The 19,944-nt window shown below is 50.8% G+C and overlaps 1 long non-coding RNA gene across 1 annotated transcript in view; it reads left to right on the forward strand.

The window, feature by feature from the left end:
- The window catches only part of LOC141984271 (uncharacterized), a 157,443-nt gene extending 140,744 nt beyond the window's left edge, over nucleotides 1–16,699 (forward strand). Inside the window, exon 4 of the long non-coding RNA XR_012638708.1 lies at nucleotides 16,225–16,699. This is a non-coding gene — a long non-coding RNA (uncharacterized LOC141984271). The remainder of the gene's footprint in view (nucleotides 1–16,224) is intronic.
- Nucleotides 16,700–19,944: the final 3,245 nt, after the last annotated feature.

Raw genomic sequence — 19,944 nt, forward strand, 5'->3', positions numbered from 1 at the left:
ATTAAATACTTGTTCCCCAGGTAGATACCTAGAGATTGTGATCAAGTCACCCCTTAAACATCTTTGTTAAGCTAACTAGATTAGATTGTGCGCCTTCGTTTTATCATAATAAGGGTATGTCGGCACAGCCGTAGCACTTCAATGTAGACACTACATCTGCTGACAGGAGGGGTCCTTCCATCTGTGTAGGTAATCCACCTCCCTGAGAGGAGGTAGCTAGGTCAATGGAAGAATTCTTCTGTCGACCTAGCGCTGTCTACACAGCGGGTTACATTGGTATAGCTACATCTCTCTGGGCTGTGGAATTTTCACACCACTGAGAGATGCCATTCTACCCGTGTTGGGTCTAGTGTATACCAGGCCTAAGGCAGGTTTTCTAATCCTTTAATCATTCTTGTGGCTCTTCTCTGACCTCTCTCCAGTTTATCAACATCCTTCTTGAATTGTGGGCACCAGAACTGGACATGGGATTCCACCAGCGGCTGCACCAGTGCCAAATACAGAGGTGAAATAACCTCTCTGCTACTCCTCGAGATTCCCCTGTTTACACATCCCAGGATCGCAGTAGCCCCTTTGAGTGCAGATTCGCACTGGGAGCGCATGTTTAGCTGATTATCCACCATGACCCCCAAATCTTTCCAGAGTTAAAGCTTCCCAGGATAGAGCCCCCTATCGTGTCAGCCTGTGTTCTTTGTTTGCATTTACATTCACTTGTATTAAACACACATTGTTTGCCTGCACCCAGCTCCACAAGCGATCCAGAGCGCTCTGTATCAGTGACCTGTCGGCGTGGTTATTCACCTCTCCCCCAATTGGTGGGTCGTCTGGAGAATTTATCAGTGAGGATTTTATGTTTTCTTCTAGGTCATTGATAAAAATGTTATCAATGGCACTGGGCCAAGAGCCGATCCCTGTGAGACCCCACTGGAACACACCCGTTCAGTGATGATTCCCCATTTACACTTGCATTGTGAGACCTACATTTAGAGCAGCCTGAGGGCTGATCAAACTTACCTTCAACTTCCTAGAGCCCCCCAGGACTGTTCTGACCAGCGGGGATGAGCCAAGAACAGGGACACCCCCACCATGCCCTCTTTTGCCTAGCCAGGAAGTGGCATAGGACCAGTGTAGTGCCCACCAGAGTGTAGGGGGAAGAGAGCACTGGCTTGAGGTACCACTGATCCGTCCATCTGCCCTTCCGTTCTCCCGCCTGACTGTTGTAACGGGGATTTCTCCAAAGGCCAAACTTTGCACCGTGCAGAGCAGCTGGAATGTGTCATTACAGCTACCTAAGGAGCCCCGAAGTCCCATATGGAAATGGTGTCTCGACCAGCGAGCCTCTATACTCCAGCAATTGCTGGCTGTCAGAACTTTTGCAGCTGGTGCACTTTGGAGCAGCTCTGAGACTACTTTAAGTTGCACTGTGGGCGAGACTGGCCCCTGACCCGGCCCAGGAATGGATCTTCCCCAAAAGTTAGGGTCTGGCCTCCAGTCTAGACTAATGGGGATTACAGGGGAGACATAACCGTGCCTACGTCCCTTCAAGGAAGTAACATCAAAGGAGGAAGGAATTTATTCTCGTGGGTGTAAGAATAGTAATACAAAGAGTGATGGCTTAAAACTGGAACAATTCATACTAGATATTAGCAAAAATATTCACAATGCAAGCAGGAGGCTTTGGAGTAGACTTCCTAAGGGAAGGAGCTGAGGCATAGTCATTGGAGAGATTGAAGAATATAGCTGATAAATCTAGTGGGATTAATACAGGGACGTCTAACCCAATACAGAGGGTCAGACTGGATGGCCCAAGTGATTAGGGAATTGCTGTGCTCAGCTGGGAATACATGTCAGCACGTTCTGTACAAGTTAGTGGCCGGGAGACTGCTGGGTGAAACTCTCCCTGAACTTCAGTCATTAATTAGATGTAAATTGCTTCACCACTCTTACTTTCGGGGCAATGTATCAAGAGAACAGCAGAGCAATTCCCATTTTACTAAAATCACCTTCAAGTCTTGGAAGTGCTTATCGGAGCAAGGTGTTCTTTTGCTGTGCTCTAAACCTGGGTTAATGGGGGGGGTTGGTTTTTCTATGTAGACCCCCCACACTTTTCTGATGTTTCAGAGGCAGCGTGAGACGACTTCTCAGCATGGGGCCTGCTCCAGCCCCCAGTGAAGGCGGTGGGAGTCGGTCTGCTGGCGCGGGTTTAACAGACCGTGTCCCCCTGGCTCGGTGGCGCCGGGGTAGACGGCACCCTAATGCTCACCTGTATCACGGAGCTGGGCCAGCCTGGCGGGGACTGTTCTGCTAGCGAGTCCTGCTGTGCGGCCTCCCCACCGCCTCATCCTGCAGCGGCAGGCGACTGTAGCCAAGGCTGCTGCAGGGTCTCTGTCCCGCCCTCCTGTGTTGTGTGAGGGGTGCGGTGCTTCCGCAAGGCCCAAACCACAGCTGCACCCCCCGCCCCCGTGGAACCCCGCAGGAGCCCGGTCCAGATACAGCCCCCCTGCTCTGGCCCCGGGCAATGCTGGCCTTAGGCCAGACACTGAAATAACTTCTCGGTGCTCTGCTCCCTTAGCTCCAGCTCGGTCCCCTGATTCTTCCAGCTGCATAAACTCCACTACCTCTGAAGCATCTTGTCTGAGCACCTTAGTGAGAGCCCCTGTGGCCTCCTCTTTCCTGAAGGACACACCCACACTTTCTTTAGCAGCTCCGTTCTGGGTGTCCATTCATCATGCGGGTTTCCTTCTGCACGAGCTGTTGCAGCTGATGCGTTTACAATAAGGTAATTAGAAATGTAGCCGTCTCACCAGCCGTGACCTTGCTGCAGCGCTAGGCCATGTCTACGCGACAGTGATGAAGATGCAGAGCGGCGCTGATGAAGCCCTCAGTGTAGACGTACTTATGCTGGCCCAACTGCCCTTATACCGGGATGAAATAAGTGCTGACACGCAATGTTGCTGGCCTGAGACGCACGCTAGAAGCTCCATGTGCAGACGAGGCCCTGGCCTCTCACTTATGTCGTGAGGAATGCCAAGTTTCATGTTTGTTTTTCTTAATTCCAATTTTTATTTTGAGCCATGTTTCCATTTTTTTAAAACTCTTTGGGAAAAGCTTGGCGCTTGTGTTTTGTTTTCCTGTGGGTCCCTATGCTGCTGTTGAATGGTTTCTGTTGCTGCTTTCTTTCACTAGTAGCAGATTTAAAAACCAGACAAACAAACAGAAAACCTAGAGAGATCAACTTTGCAAAAGTAATCTGTTCAAAACTGCATTTTACAAAGAAACTGAATGCATTTCCCTTTGCTTCTCTGCTCCTCCTGGTCCTGCAGGCCAGCTAGCAGCCACGGCACACGCAGCCGGTTCATGGCAAACTTCCTCCATAGCAAAGCACCAGTTCTGCTGCAGGGACAGAGTTGGGTGCCGAGTGCGGCAACGCACTGAAGAACAGGCTTGTACGCCCCCCTGCAGCTCCGAGCACCAGATTTCAGTCCCAGGCAGACCAGACACAATAGAGGAAGTTGAGAACGAAGGCTCCACCCGTGATGAAAACGCTCTGTAGGGGCCTGGTTTAGTGAAAAGCCTGGCTTCAGTGGGCGTTAGATCGGGCCCAATAGCAGCAAAGTTGCCTATTTGGGCAGTATAATGAAAGGTAGGTGCAGTGGGGATTGAGAGGCAGTGCTAGAAAGGCAGAGGGCAAGTCCAAAGAAAATAAGGATAAGCCACAACCAGCCAGCCTTCCCCGAGACAAGGACTGTCCAGGCCATGCAACAGGCTGAGCAGGGAACTCTGCTGGGCCTCATGTTATCAGCCTTGCTTACTAACTTTGGCCAGTGTCATTCCCCATTGCGTGCCTCAGTGCCCCCAGGCACACACACAGCCATTGCTCTGTTGGCACTGGAGCTGAGTCTCCGTGGGCTGTCTGGTTCTGCTGCAGAGCCTTTGCCTGCCACTAAGAGATGGGGCTGGGGGGAAGGATCAATACAATGGGATGGAGTCACGTGTTCTTCTCCTCCCCTTTCACTGCCCCGTTCATCCGTGCAAGCAGCCACCGGTGCACGTTCCTGGGCCAGCCTGGCTCAATCAAGGCAGGTGTCGAGTGAGGGGCAATTCTATTCGCTGGCTCTTCAGGGTATTGAGCGCTGCTCATCACTGGACAGGATTTATGCTGACTGCAGGTGGCCGGAAGGGGGGGGGGTGTGCATTCCTTTAATGGGAAATGTTTCTGAAAACAAACAAAAACTGTTGGATTTTCATGGACATTTTCAGTAGAAAATATTGACTTTTCGTTGAAAAATTTTAAGAAGGCCAAAAACTTCAGAAAACGGGGGGGGGGGGTCTGCGTTTTCTGGTTTTCCAGTGAAATGCTGCAAATATTCAAGAAACATTTTCCACTAACACTTTTCTTTAGTTGAAAATTCCAATTTTCTGCCCCAATAAAGTCTAGATGGAAAATGTTCAACCCACCCCAGCCCTGAGCCCATGCTGAGTTCTGCAACAGAAACGGGAAACTCTTACTCAGAGCCCTTTCCCGAAAGAGCATGTTTGGAAACATCACTGAGCGCCCATCTCCTTGCTCCAAGGGAGAGAGCCCACAACTAGCTGCTGGGAGTGAGCTCAGCAAATCATCTGCTGGGCCTGGATAGACGGAGGCCATTAAAATGGCTGTACCGGTGGATTTTAGGAGAGAGTTCTGTACCCCTTTTCCATCTCGTTTCATTCTCAAGCCTCAGCATAATCCATTTTCACTGAGAAGTGAAGTGTTGTGGGTAGTTATTTGTGGGTCAGGTTTGAAGCAGGTCATTTTTCTGTACATCTCCAGCTCACCCTCACCTGTTCGGATGCTTGTTTCAATTGTGACAAGACCTCTTCAGTTCAGAACAAGCTCACAATGCCAGCACTGAGCGAGTTCTGAGAATATATTTTTCCGTGACTCCTCTGGAAATCTTGTCTTCGTTATGTGGCTCTCACTGTGCTGTATGAACTCTGTGTAAAGTCCCTGTCTCTCACACATGCTTGGTGACCATGTTCTCCTCAGGCTTTGTCCACGTGGGGAAATTGACTGGCATAACTATAGCAGAATAATTGTCCCCCTCCACGTGTTCTGGAATAACACCCCAGTGGGCACTCAATTCTGGATGAAAGTGACTTTGTTATTGACACAAAGCCAGTCAATTTCCCTGTATAGACAAGTGCTGAATCCTCCTGGGTTTTCTCCAAGGACGGTCATAATGCGATCAAATGCCAGGGCTTTTCCTGCGCAGTCATGGGGTTTGCAGGATTGCCTCGGCCTATTGCTTGCGATGGTGCTAAGCTGTCAGGTTATGTTGTAATGGTCTGGCCATGTTTAATAAAGCCTGTCTCGCAAAGGCACCTAGAAACACCCCCACCCCTCCAGATTTGTTCTGAATCCCTTGCCTTGAGTATTATATCAAAGTCTGGGTTTCAGAGCCAGGGCTCAAACTCAGCTGCTGCAGAGAGGAATCTATAGATCACAGCCAAGAGAGAACATGTTGGTAAATATCTTTAGGAAAATCCCTCAGCAACCACTCTCCTTCACCCTCTGGAGAAAAATCACCAGGCCCTTCTCCCACTGCAGTGAAAACCTTCACTCCATCTCTAAATAACTTTGTATCATCTGTAACAGCCGTGTTAGTCTGTATTCGCAAAAAGAAAAGGAGTACTTGTGGCACCTTAGAGACTAACCAATTTATCTGAGCATAAGCTGTAGCTCACAAAAAGCTTATGCTCAAATAAATTGGTTAGTCTCTAAGGTGCCACGAGTACTCCTTTTCTTTTTGTATCATCTGCAAATTTTGCTACCTGACTGCTCATTCCCCCGCCCCCCCCCCACTTTCCAGATCATTAATAATCATATTAAACAACACAGGACCTAGTATGGAGCCATAAGACCCCACCATGCCATGATAAACCAGAATTTAGGGACCGGATGCAGGAATCACCAGCTGAGTGTCTATGGCTAGGTTATGCAGGAGGTCAGACAAGCTGACCACAATGAATTTCTGTGCTGAGAGGAGAATAGATTATTGGGGTTAAAGCTGATCAGGAAAGTGAAAGTACCAGAAAAGCTGCAATGGAAATATTCGTAGCAGTAAATCCTTCACATTCCAAACAAAGCAGTGACCCCCAACAATTTAACAGTCCTAGGATCCATTTTTCACAAATCCCTTTTTTCTGTGCTGGCTTTCTGTTTATTAGCTTAGTGCAGAATAACACAATGACCCCTCAGACCTCACGGGAACGTTACTCCAGAACACTAGCTAAGGCTGTGGGGAGAAGAGCAAAGAAATGCATAAATTATCTTGATGCTAATAATCCTCCAGTTTGCCACACCAGACTTTCCAGGCAGCTGGCTCCCCCCGCCCATGAAGGGATGCCTAACTCTCTCTCCATGTACAACACAGATCCTGCTCCGACTCACTCTACTGGGGAACCAGCATTAAAAAAAAAACCCTTCGCGCCCAGCCAGACAAGGCAGCTCAAGATGAGCGCTCACTGGGCCCTATCCAACACCCATACCAGTCAGTGGAAATTTCCCATCGACTAGAATGAACTTCAGATCCGGCCAGAGGCTCTAAAATACTGTGTGTGAAATCCTTTCCACATTTATGCCTGTATCTGTAATTTTCACTCCATGCATCTGAAGAAGTGGGGTGTTTTACCCACAAAAGCTTATCCCCAAATAAATCTGTTGAGTCCAGTGGCACCTTAAAGACTCTCATTGTTTTTGTGGATACAGACGAACATGGCTACCCCTCCAATCCTTTGCCCATTGACGTCAGTGGGGCCAGGATTTCACCCCGTGCCTTCAATCCCAGTCGCTAACTCTTCGGGTGTGTCTACGCTGTGATAAAAGACCCGTGGCATGGCCGCGGCTGCCCCACGGGAACTGACTCGAGCTCACGCAGGGCTCAGGCGGTAACACCACAGTGCAGATATTCAGGCCCTGAGACTTGGTGCAGTGGGCTTTTATGGCAGTGTAGACATCCCCTTTGTGCCCAGAGACCACAAGGCCTGGGCACTGTAGTCCTGTCGGTTCAGTGAGCAGTACTGAGCCAGCCTCTCCCCGAGGCCAGCCAGCATTGCTGCAGCAGGGAGTGTACCCCAACCCAGTCGGCTGCACCCCCCTGCTCTGCTCACTGACGCGGCTGCCCCACGGCCCTGCATTCTGGGCTCAGGCCACATGGGCTCATTGGCTGACACGGCCCTGCCAACAGAGGAATATACTGACAGCCCGATCCCTGCACATTCCTAGTCATTAGCTGCTTTCGGTTTATCCCCTGAAAAATACAAGCTGCATGTTGTATTCCAGCCTTCCTCGCACGGTCCAGTCCACTGTGGTGAGAGACGAGACTAACGTCTTCATTACAGTCCCCGTGCCGGTGCACCCATGCTATCGCCATTTGAATCATTGTCCCCCTCTAGTGGTTAGAGCATATATGGCGGCGTATGAGTCTGCTATTGCCTTCAAGCTCCCAGAGGGGTTCCTTTTTTCCGGTAGTACAGACTTCTGCTTTGAGCTGGACAGGTCCTAAGGTCAGGCCCCGCTACGTCTGCCCCATCCGGAGGTGTTGCTATGTGAGTGGAGGCTAGAATGACTGAAGAAATCATGAGTGCCTTTGAAAAAGGAACATTAATTTTTCCTCCTTGTTTCTGCTGCTCTTTTCCTGGGGGGGGGGGGCGTTTGTACTGTACCAGGAAGGAAGTGGGCAAGTTGTGAGTCCCTTGGGCTAGGACTGACTTGTCTCTATGCTACAGGGCTCCCTGACTGACAACAGGAGGATCCCTCGCGTCTTTTCAAACAATAATATTAGCCTTCTGCTGTTTTGAAAGGCCGGGTTGTTTTCACTCTTCTCGAGTGATTTGGAAGGGTTTCGCCAGAAGGCAGCGAACCTGCAGGGAGGGAAATGCAACACAATGGTAACTCAGGCACTCCGCGGCAGACACAATGGGCAGGCAGAAATGTGACACAGGTCATCAGCTCACGGCTGTTTATCCGGGCACCCTTGGGAGTTAAGAAGCAGGAAGAGGAGGGGTTTTCCCCCTTTGTTTTTGAGGAAAACAAATCCCAGATTTTTTTTTTGTCTATTTTTTTGTTTTGTTTGTTTGCTTCCTATAGTCCCAGCTGCAGATAAGGACACTGTTTGGCTTCTAGGTTTCTGTGGTGAAACTAACAAGGCAGCCTCATTCTCTTGCATGTTTGCAACAAATTCCCGCCATTCTCAAACTGGCTGCTCATTGTTAACATACGACTAAAGGCACAGAAATATTGAGCGTCCCAATTATCTCCTGGCACAAGTATTAAACGAGAGCGTGACGGACACAATACCAGGGACGCCGGCGCAGCATGGACAGCATAGCGTCTGAGTTCCCGGAAGGATACGTGTTAATGTGAGAGGGACATCAGTGACTTTAAGTCGGTTTATCCCATTCACCCATCTGCCTTGGGACAGCTCAGCCATTGATCGGATACTGGCATCCGATTTTGTTATTGTCAGCTGCATTTCCAGCCGCCTGCTTTGCATGCCTGGGGGGCTAGTCTGTGAGGCTACAAGAAGTGTACATGAGAGTGGGTAACCCTGGGAATTGCTGTGACTCAGAGACCCCTCCCCTGCGTCCGCCGTACTCCTGGGGTCCGAGGAGCTATTCACTGTTCGCTTAGCAGCTATAATTCCACCGGGCCTCAACTGTTGGGCCCTGGGGTCTGGGCCTGGGGAGAGGACTGTGGTAGAAAGATCTTGTTTGTTTTGCAGGGCTGGTGTGTGAAGATACTCTTCCCCCTTCCCCGTGGGGTTCTCGCCATACGAGAGAGGGAACTTGTGCTGCTCACAGGCGTTAGCATCCTGGTCGTTCCCTTTCCCTAGCCTCGCCTCCCCTTGCCAATGTTGCCACAAATAGCTTGGCGGTGGTTGTGGCCCCAGAGCACAGGCTGGGGGCCCACAGCTTCCCTGGCGGGCTGCTCAGCATCACCACGCTGCAGGGTGGCAGAGGCCAGTCAGGGGTGTTGGTGATAAGCTGCCCCAAGTCCCATCTTGCCTTGGGCACACAGGAGCCCAGCTGGCAAAGGGTCCAGGGTCAGCCGGGTGAGAGCCAGCAGTAGGCAGCAAGGCTCTTCCTGCCAACACTGGGTCTGATGGCTGCGTCTGCGTCTGCGCTGACCCTCGGCCGTGTCCCCCGAGACCAGCTCATGGGGCCTCGGGGAGCAAGCAACATGGGGACGCACATCACAGCCAGGGCCTGATGGCCAGTGGGGAATGGGCTTCCAGACGCATCCCGTCTGAGGCGTAGGGACCGTGGATGGGCCAGCCTGGCGTATGTAAGGGAGGCAGCACCACGTGAGGGTCTAACATCCGCCATGGGCCCAATGAGAGACAGCAGCCCTGCCCCCCCCCCCCCCCGGCTCAGCCAGTCAGCCACGTCTCCCATGATGTTCTGTTCTGAAATCAGTGGGGGATTCCAGTGGGAGGCGGGCGAGCAGGCCGGCCTCCTGTCTCTGACATACCTCATCAAAAGAGCGGAGACGACAATGCCCGTCGAGGCTGGGGAAGCGGGATACGTTCGCTCAGGAGCCCAGCTGGAGTGCGCAGGGACCGGGATAGGGAGAGGGGAAGGCAAGAGAAGGAGCAATGAACTCCAGGGACAAAAGGGAAGAGCAAAGGGACCATGAAGGAATGTGCGAGGAGAAGGAGGAAGCATGTGAGGAGGAGGAGGAGGGACGACGAGGAAAGTCCGGCAGAGTACAAGGAGGTTTCTGGGAGCATGATCCAAGCTGGGCTGGTGAACGGCCAAACCTTGGGTTGGTTCTCGGCAGTCACTGCAACCCATGTGCCCAGGCTCCCCCCCCCGTTGTGTGTTACTCCCTTGTGGGCATTTCCTGGGTGCGGTGACTGGCTGTCTCTGCTGCCTCCCGCCAGGCAGCGTGTGGGACTCGGATCTCCAGGGAGGGGGAATGCGAGAGGCAGGTTCCAAACCTCCCTGTATGTCCAGGAGCCAGGGAGGATGTGAGGCAGGTTAAAATCCCAGCGGACGGAGACCTGGAGTGGAGGCTGCAAGGACTGAGATGGGGCGAGCGAAGGCCAGGGGAGCTGGAAGAGAGAAGTACAATGAAGGACAAGAAAAGGGCAGGTGCCAGCTGTCCATTGTACTTATCCGCTCCATGGTACTGAGCACCTCCCAATTGTACCGACGGGGAACTGAGGCGCTGGGAGACTGGGAGTGACGGGCCCAAGGGCTCAGAGGATACTTGTGGTGAACAGGTCCTACCCGCTGGGCAGTCCATCCTCTCCATGGCCAAGCCCGTGAGAGAGCAGCGCAGGGACTGGGTGTGCCTGGGAACAGCAGCAGTGTGCCGACAGCCTGGCAATGAGGAGCAGCATGCCCAGGCACTGCGTCAGAGCTGGTTGGGAAATGCGGGGATTTTTTTCCCTGTGAAAATTTTTGACAAAAACAAAAATAATTCATTTTTGCCAACATTTTGCTGCCTTTTTTTCACAGCTTTTGGCAACGGAAAGATTAAATCTTTTCAGTTTTTGACAGCTGACGGATTCGAGGCAAGGCTGCCACCACTGCCTGCCTCAGGGACGCTTCCATTACCCACATCTGCACAGCATCTGCATGCTCTGTCTGGTCTCCCCACGTTCACAAAGGGCTGTTGTTGGGCTCTGTCTGGTCTGGGACTTGCACTCCAGAACTTTGTTCCACGTCCTCTCGCCCCAGAGAAGTTTGGCTTCATTGTGGGATGCCCTGATTTTCAACTGGCCCATTTTAGCAGTCGGAGAGCGAGCCCCAGGCCATGTCTGGCTGCCGACTGACCTGTTGTGCTCTACGTAACAGTGCTTTCTCCCTGTTCACGCTGTTTTCACTGGCCTTGGCATAGCTACTCAATGCCGTTTCCCTCCCATTCTGCTTTCAAGAGACCTCCTTCGAGATTCTTGCTGTTCAAGAAGGAGAGTCCTGCAGAGAGAGAATCCTTAGCAAAGAGGAAATTACCTACCCTGGAATTCTGCTTCTCTGGAGATAACAGGTGAAATCCTGGCCGCATTGAAATCAACCGCAAAATCCCCATTGCCTCGCCTGGGGACAGGGCTTCATCCATCATCTTCCAGGATTTTTGCCCGCCCACCATCCTGCCTCTGCTCAGAATCTGAAGAGTTCCTTTTTGTGACTGTTTCTGCTTTGTGCCTGTCTCCAGGGTGTGCGCTAATCTTGTGTTGCTAATCTTGTGTTGATCGCCCTGAATTGGCTTTTGCCTGTGGGAGCTATGCTTCCCCCGCAGTTGAAGGAGCTTACTGATGTCAGGGGCGTGTTGTTGCTCAGCAATTCTCAGTATCTGATCCTTAGTTTTTGCAATATTTGATATTTTTCTTAAAGCCCCAGCTCCTGGAGTCAGGTGATGATGTGAGGATCTAAGCTTTTATTTAAAAGAGGATGATCCTAGCCAGTGGTTATGGAGAAAAGCCTGAACACGTGGCCCGGGGCACCTTAAAAGCTCAGATCCAGAAGGCAAAGAAAAAAATACCCCCAAATGTGTTTTTGTTTGGCTTTAAACCCTGAGAGTTTAAAAAAAAAAACCTCACGCTTTTGAGGGCCCAGTGAATGCATGGGGTTGACAACACTGACATGTGCTAAGGGGTTAATTAAGAACCAAGGGTATAGTAAATAATTTCTCCTTTTTTCTTCCATGCAACTCATGCAGGATGCTGGAAATGTACACCTCTGTGGTCTCACCTGTGTGGCTGAATGACACTGCACGGGGAAGCCCTCCAGTTTGCCATCCTCTGGGGACTCCTTGGGTAGGTCACATCTCAACACTCAGTGCTGGGTTAGGGAAATCCACGGTCAGAGGAGGGTTTGTTTTGGTTTTTTGGTTTTAATCGTCATTTAAATATTTCACAGGACCAGTTTTGTAATCAAATGGCAGCAGGCAGCAGTGGCGTTCTTCCAGAGAGCTCACCCTCCCCTGTTGCTCACGTGATTTTTCCTTTGGAAAATGCCACTGATATTAAAAACAGACACCAGAGCAGGGGCGGGAGCAGCTGCAATGATTCTCGATGGACTGCACAGTTCTAGACTGCCCTGTTTAGTTGCTTGCCCATGTCCTGTACGTAATGCATTTGCCATAGGAGAAGATAGGAGAAGGGTTACATCAGCTGACAGAGTTTACATCGAACAAAGGTCTGTTTAATCTGCAGCATGGGAGATTTAAGTTAGCTGTTAGGAGAAACTTCCTAACTCTCGGGGCAGTTAAGCTCTGGAACAGGCTACCGAGGGAGGCTGCGGCATCTCCATCACTGGAAGGTTTTAAGAACTGGCTGGACAAACCCGGGGCAGGGCTGGTCTGGGTTTCCTTGGTCCTGCCGCAGCGCTGGAGACGAGATGAGCTCTTCAGGTCTTCCTGTGATCTGAAGATGTTGCCCAGTGTCTTCTCAGGAAGGGCCCTTACCCATGTTGAACAGTGCCTGCCTTGCACCACAACTAGTCCCACTGAACTTCGCTCCCCAGCTGGAGTCTGGATGGGCAGAATCCGGCCCTAAATGTCTGTTTTGCTCTGCAGCATGTGACCTGGACGATAGGTGCTGTCATTGCTAACCATGCCGCCCTGTTGCCATTCGGAGTCATGGAGTGAGCCCGGCCTTTACCTGACAAAAGCCAAAGATCTCAATGGTCAGGTCAACACCGTGTTGCCAACTCTTGTGATGTTAGCATGAGAGTCACAATGTTTGGTGTGTTTTTTCAAGCCCCAGCTCCTGAAATCAGAGGATTGCATCCGAATCTCAGCTTTCATGGTCTTTAAAAAAGCTTTCAGCCCTTATGGTTGGGGAGAAAAGCTGGAAAACATGACCCCCTGGAGACTTAAAAATCAGAAGGCAAATACATAGAAGCCCGAATGTTTTCTATTTTAAATCTGCTCCTCATTTTAAAGCTAATCTCATTATCTGTAGGGCCTGACTCCTGGAAATGCTAGGAGGGTGATACTGCCCGTATGAATTGGACATGCGGGAGATGCTGACTGACGGCAGCAGAGAGAGATCCGGTATAATTAATTCCCCCGTTAGTTATTCAGTTGTTTCGCTGCGCCATTACAGTTGCGCCCAGAAGCCCTGATCAAGATTGGGGTCCCATTGTGCTGGATACAAAGGTGCCAACTTTCCAATGTGCCGGGGGGTGCTCAACCCCCGCTCTGCCCCAGGCCCCACCTCTTCCTGCCCAACTCGCCTCTTCCTGCCCCGTTCCACCACCTCCCCCAAGCGCATCTTGCCCTTGCTCCTCCCCATCCTCCTAGGGCCTCCTGCATGCCACGGAACAGCTGATCGTGGCGGGTGGGAGGTGCTGGGAGGAAGGGAGAGGCGCTGACCGGGGGGGCCGCCAGTGGGTGGGAGGTGCTGGGGGCAGGGGAGGAGCTGACCCACAGAGTCGGTGCCTATGGTTGGATACGCCACAGACACAAGGGGAGACACGTTTCTTGGCCCACTCTGGCCACGTCTCTCCGTTGCATCGTGAGCCTCCCAACGGTGGGTGTTTTTCTTGGGTCCCCAGCCTCTGGACTCATGTGAATACGTGAGAATCTCAGCTTTCCTTTAAAAAAATAATGGCCTTTCTGGCCCTCCTGGGTTCAGAGAGAGGCTGGAAAACGTGCACCCGAAAGACTCAGAACCAGCTGTCCAAAGAAACGGTTCTTTTTAAAATCTCATGATTTTTAAGCCAGTCTCGTGATTTCCGAAGCCTGACCCATGCTGACTGAGCGTTCGGGGATGGCACGCTGCTGCTCCAAACAGCTTGTACCAGACTTCCCTGCGCCTCCAGGGCAGAGATGCCTTATGAGACAAGGCAGCCTTCCGGATAGTAATTTGATCGATACTGATATTTTCCCTGAGTTCCTCTTTCACTAGCTGCACTTGGTGATTGAGAATTCGACAACCAACAGCTTATTCATTCTCAGGCCAAAACGTACAAAAGTGGCCTCAATTTTCAAGGCCGCAACTTGAGAGAGAAAGCACCGAAAATCGGTGAGCGCTTTGCGGAGACCTGAACGAGGGGACCCTCTCAGCAGCATGTCGGCAGGGCCTGTTCTTTGGGGAGCAGCTCTCTGGACAGCCCCAGGCTCAGCCAGATGCCCGGCCACACTTTTATAGGAAGCTGTGCAGTCTAGGCCCCACTCTCCCCGCTTCTCAATGTCACGGGCTCCCCCCTCCCCGTCCGATGTTGTTCCAGAAACCTCTGCGGGCCAGCGGCGGGCTGGCCTGACCTCACCAAGGCCTGAAATGATTGCAAAGCCTCAGAGAGAGACAGCCCAGGCTTCATTGTGAAACATGACTCCTCTCTTGGTGTGAAATTCTCTTTGCTAAGGATTTGACACCCCGAGCCTTTCCGGTCACGGTGGAGGGAGGCGCTCCCAGAACAGTTCTGTGGCCCTCCAAGCAGCTCAGGAGGGAGGAGACAACTTGGTTTGCTTATTTTTTTCATTGATCCCAAGGCCAGAATGGCCCATTGTGATCATCTAGTCCGGCCTCTTGCATAGCCTAGGCCAGAGACCTGCCCCACAATAATTCCTAGAGCAGAGCTTTTAGAAAACCAGCTGATCCGGATTGAAAAATCTCAGTGATTGGCTCAGGCTCAAGCCCCGATTCTGTCTACACACACATCTATCTGACTTGGGTCAGTAAGCCCTCTGGACCCGGGCCATAGGACATGGCAAAGGGAGCAGGTCTGTGCCTGAGTCCCAATGGGACTTGGGTCCAAAGGATACAATTTTTCAGTGTGGACGCAGCTCAGGCCTGGCTTCCCCAGATTCGTGTCCTGAGAGCTCACCACAATCCCATGGACAAGTGTTCTTATCCTTTCTATCCCAAGATTAGCCCACTGACCCCCAGAAATGGAAGCAACCTCCTAGTTAAAATACAGCTGCTTGACGTCTAACCCCTCCACTGTGTTCTGACCGCTGAGCTGCAAACAGGGTGAACCATCACCTGCGTTAGTTAGGACCAGCAACAAGAAGAAGCCCTTCACCGAGTGCACTGCCCCCTGGTCCTGGGACCACAGCCAGATTCTGGTAAATGTGTGGTGTGAGGCGGGCAAGACGCTCGGCTTCAGGCCTCCATGTTTGTTGTTGTTAATATACGACTGGGAGGAATTTCTGATTTATGACCCAAAGCAATTTTATTACAAGCCGCGGGTATCTGCTGATTGTGGGATGCAGGCCAATGCCTTGGCCACCACCACTGCCACATGGAATTCCACATGGAGACTGGGAAGCGCAAGCAACAGGTAAATGAGCATTTAACATTCATATTTTCCTAGTTACTCACACACACTTACAAAGATGTGCGTGGGGGGGGGGCGTTAAAAGTAAGAACCGTGTTACCTTCTCTTTTCACATGCTGCAGCATTGGGAGACAAAATCAAAATCCATGCCTTGGGAGACCAAATCAATATCCAGAATATGGCCAGGGGGTTGTATGTAGCCCAGAAATGTGCTGGGGGCAAAGGGGGCTGGCTGTGCAGTTCTTTGAGAGGCCGTATTGCCGTGTGCGTTTGCATGTAGCCCGTGGGTAGATGAAGTCAAAGCAGGTTGTATCGTAAACTGTAGGGAGACCATAATGCAGCATCCTGCTGGTTCCACCATGCATCCTGACCCACTCCCAGGTGCTGCTATCTGCAAACTTTCCCCACACTAGGAACTCCAGAGAGGTAGTCACGTCTCTGGGAAGGGTCTGTTTTCTGAGCCCTCCCGTACAGGACACCAGCCCACTCCACTCGCAGATGTGTTTGTCAGCTTGGAAACCTCTGTGGCATACACGGCCAGCCTGCCAACAGTAGCTTGGACTAGGATGCCCGTTCGCCGTTCAGCAATCTCCGGGATTGTTGTCTCCTCCAGAACGTGCACGGCCGGGAGGGACCGATAAAGCTTAGGCAGCAAAGCACGGCACGCCCCCTCCCCACACATACACACATTTAAATGGTCTTCCATTTGTAAGCAGATAGCATTTGTAGATTGCAGCTTCCCCTTGGGAGTGCACCCTTTTCACTCTGCATCAGTCAGTTGTGTCCACGGAGCTGCTGGGAACTGAAGCGTTCCTCTCCCTGAAGGCTCTACTGGAGCTGAGCTGAACAAAGTATCATTTTTTGGCCTTGAGATTCCACAGGCACTTTTCTCTGACCATGCACTTTGTGAAGTACTAAGACAATAATGCACCGGTTCATGTCTGCTTTCAGGCCCTTCCGCACTCCAGCAGGAGCCTGGGATTTCGGACCGTCATGGACTGGTCAAAGAGGAAGCGTTTCTATGAGGAACTGAGGGTGGACATCCTGGAGACGGCCAACCAGCAGAGGAAAGGGTCTCAGCCCGTGGAAAGGTGGCAGGGCTGCAGCGTGGGAGGAGAGACTTTGCAGCACGGTTTCTGGAGCAGGACGGTCACTTCAGGGACAAAGAGAGCGTGCAGCAAAAAGACCTGTTTGAGTGGCTGCTTGCACTAATGGCCACAGGGCTTCTGCCCCACGCCCTGAGCGCCCTCCGTGGTGCCATCTCTTGCGGGCCAGGAATGCATTGGACAATATCATGGTCGGGTGGCCCATGCAGCTTGGACAGGGCAAATGTGCTCCCGGCAGTCCTCACCCCCTCGCAGCCCTCCACGTGCCTTCAGCAGCTCCACGTAGGTGGTAGAAAGGAGGAGAAAGGGAGCTTGGGGACATGCAAAGGTAGGCAATTTATCTGTTTGCACTGTTTATCGTTTGTGTAATGCAATTTCTGTCATTACTGGTTTGGGTGTTGGCTGATTACTGGTGTTTTGGTGTTGGGGAGGCAACTGGCCTGCCTGACAGTGCTTCATATTGGGTGACATTACCATGGACTGTAGCTGCTAGGCAACATGGCCACTGACTCTCGCCATTGGGCGACATAGCCTGGAGTATCATCAGTAGGCAGTACTGCCGGCCTTGGACTCAAAAACTTTTTCGCGAGGAGGGTGGTGAAGCCCTGGAATGCATTACCCAGGGAGGTGGTAGAATCTCCTTCCTTAGAAGTTTTTAAGGTCAGGCTTGACAAAGCCCTGGCTGGGATGATTTAGTTGGGGATTGGTCCTGCTTTGAGCAGGGGGTTGGACTCGATGACCTCCTGAGGTCCCTTCCAACCCTGATATTCTATGATTCTACGAAAACACCCTTTGACAGACCGGATCCAGAAATTCTAAACTAGGGTCACTCTTCAGTGTGGACGCACAAGCCCGGGTTTACAAACACTACGCTGGCGGGCTCAAGTCCTACTGACACTGGGATTACATTGTGGGGCAGACATTCCCAAAGGCTCTGATCCTGCACATGCCTGCTTAATTTGACTCACATGATCCATCTCATTTAGGTCAAGGGAAGTCCATGCAGCCTTACAGTGAAGTCTCTGAGCAAGTGGCTTCAGGATCAGGGCATGAGACAGGCAGGGCGCCCACATTTCACAGCCAAGCCATCAGGGGAGAGATTTTTTTAAGATCAGGTACATGTTACTGTGAGACAACATAGTAGCTAATAAAGTACAAATATATGACAGACCATCTCTGTGTAGTTTAACTTGGCTCTGGGCGTGGATACAGACCCAGTCACGTGCTCTGTAATACGCCGAATGACTGCCCCAGATGGCGAGCAAAGCGGGGCTGGAATCGGTGCTCAGAACGGGACGGTGTTCTACCAGGGCAAAAGGGCAGAACTGGGCCATGGGTTTGTCCCATTTCGGAGGGAGTCATTCTTTACAGAAGCCTCGGTTCAACCCCAACCAGCTGAGCAGTTTGCTGCGCCTCTAAACGCGTGCGTACACATTTTTACAATCGCAGCTGGCCTGGTTACGGACGTGATGATGATGCAGCTGCTTCAGGCTTCTTGGGGGAGGAATGCTGCCAGAGCTGGGAGGTGCTGATTCAGCAAAGCCCAAGGAGGGCAAGTGAAATTCTATCGCCCTGTTTTCTCCACCAAAACGCAGCTGCTCAGAAGAGCAAACCATTTATCAGCCCGTCCACATCTGGAAACTCCATGGCAGCACGTGGAGGGGTTTTTCCTCTTCAGGGTGAACAGAGTCTAATCCCACTCTCAGATGTTCAATGGAAACTGTTTTGATTACTGATAGGGCTGGTATAATTTACCTGTAGATTATTTATTTTATTTTTTTCTTCTTATTTTTTCCAATACATCTACTGCTACCTCACCCCTCAGCTGGGAACCCTAAGTGACTCTGGAAAAGCATTAACTGTGAGAAGACATAACAGTCAAATTATGAAAGCCACATACACTTAGATTCACCTGTTGTTGATGTCCTGAGTCATAATCCCTAGCAATTTCCTCACATACAGCATTCCTAACAGAAATTAACGAGCGGGTTGGGGACCAGTGCAGTGGCGCTGCGGAGGAAGAAAGTTGGCCTGGTGGTGGTAACTCTTTCTAGTTGCTATCTGCTGGGTAGGAGTCAAGTGAGCAGAACTGTCAAGTCACTGCAGAATTGATGAGGTCACGCTGGTAGTTTCAGGTCTGGGCTGTAATGTGTGCTTGGTTTGTTTTGTGGGTTTTGCCAAGGGAAGTAAGATATTTGTCTTTTCATTTTTATATATACCAAGAATAATGGGTTTCGCCTGATCTGGTTAACACTTTCAGTTCACTCTGTTAATTACAATACTAATTCCAAGCCATTCAGAGCCCTGCAATTCTCAGTGCCTTTGTGGTCCTAAAATGACTCCTCAGTGTCTCTGACTCACCAGAACCTAGACACTCCATTCGGGTATTGTGGAGGTGCGCAGCTACTGTTCTCTGCCGTGCATTCTTCCCTTTAAACAGCACAGTGGCAGGGCGGCTCCTAACTTTGGAGCTTGGTTCATTTTTCTATTGATGCTAAATATGGCTGTAAGGAAACTCCCTTACTTTTCTTCTTATGCCATCACGGTTGGGTCTGGGTGAAATTGGTAAGAAAATGTTCACATATTCATTTGAAATTATGCACCAGTTCACTTCACGCATCAGTCTATTTCTAGCTTAACCTTTCTCATGTGTGCCATTTCCTGTAGAAGCATGGTGGTTGCCATGGGTTTGGCAACATAGCCTTGTTGAGAGAAGGCAGGTGAGCGTGGAGATCTACAAAACAGTTCTGGGCATTTATAATATTGTATATAAACAGACACTCACCAGGTCAGAAGCAGCCGGAGGTGTCTGGAGTCTTGTTCTGCCTCTAGAAGTGGGCCAGGGACACCAGTGTTCTTGTGGGGTTAATTTTAATTCCTACTGTTTGTGATGTTGAGTGTGATGTTACTTCCCCTTCCAGCCAGTAACCAGCTATGACTAATGTGTGCGTTTGCTGAACGACAGTATCTTGTTATTTGCAGCTTTTTCCAGCATTGAGGCGTCATGGGCTGCACGTCGCTCGCCGCGCGAATGTATTGATTTCTGTTACACAGATCCCTCTGTCTTGTTTCTTACCCAAGCTGTGTACATTTTTTTACGGCATTCTGCAGAGGGAGGAGTTGAGGTTGTCTGTCTGGGACTTCAGCGCCCATGCTGGAGTCGAGTTGATTTGCTAGAGGAATGGAGGGGAGCTGTTTGTAGGTTTCTGTGGTGGTGGACGTGTGAGAAGATGATGTGTGAGTAGTTAGGTGACTTCACACAGAGTTTTGAGTTTGGCAGCATCGTCTGACAGTAACTGGTTTTCACAAAGAAGTGGGGATTTTAGTGTTTGAGTTTCCTCTTTTTTTAGTGTATGAAGAAAACATAGACTGGAATGTTTGAGGAAGGCACATTTCAAATGAATGTGTTGTATCATAAGATTAGCTGATGTGTCACAGTGAGAGGTCATCCCATTTACCTCAGAGAGACTATCCCTCATGAGCCATTTCCTGTGGAAATGAGATGGCTGCTAACAAAGACGTCCACTGTCTCCTAATGTTTCCAAAGGAATTGAAGCCACAGGCT

Source organism: Natator depressus, chromosome 3 (genome assembly GCF_965152275.1).
Source record: "Natator depressus isolate rNatDep1 chromosome 3, rNatDep2.hap1, whole genome shotgun sequence".
In the NCBI taxonomy this organism is placed as follows: Eukaryota; Metazoa; Chordata; order Testudines; family Cheloniidae; genus Natator; species Natator depressus.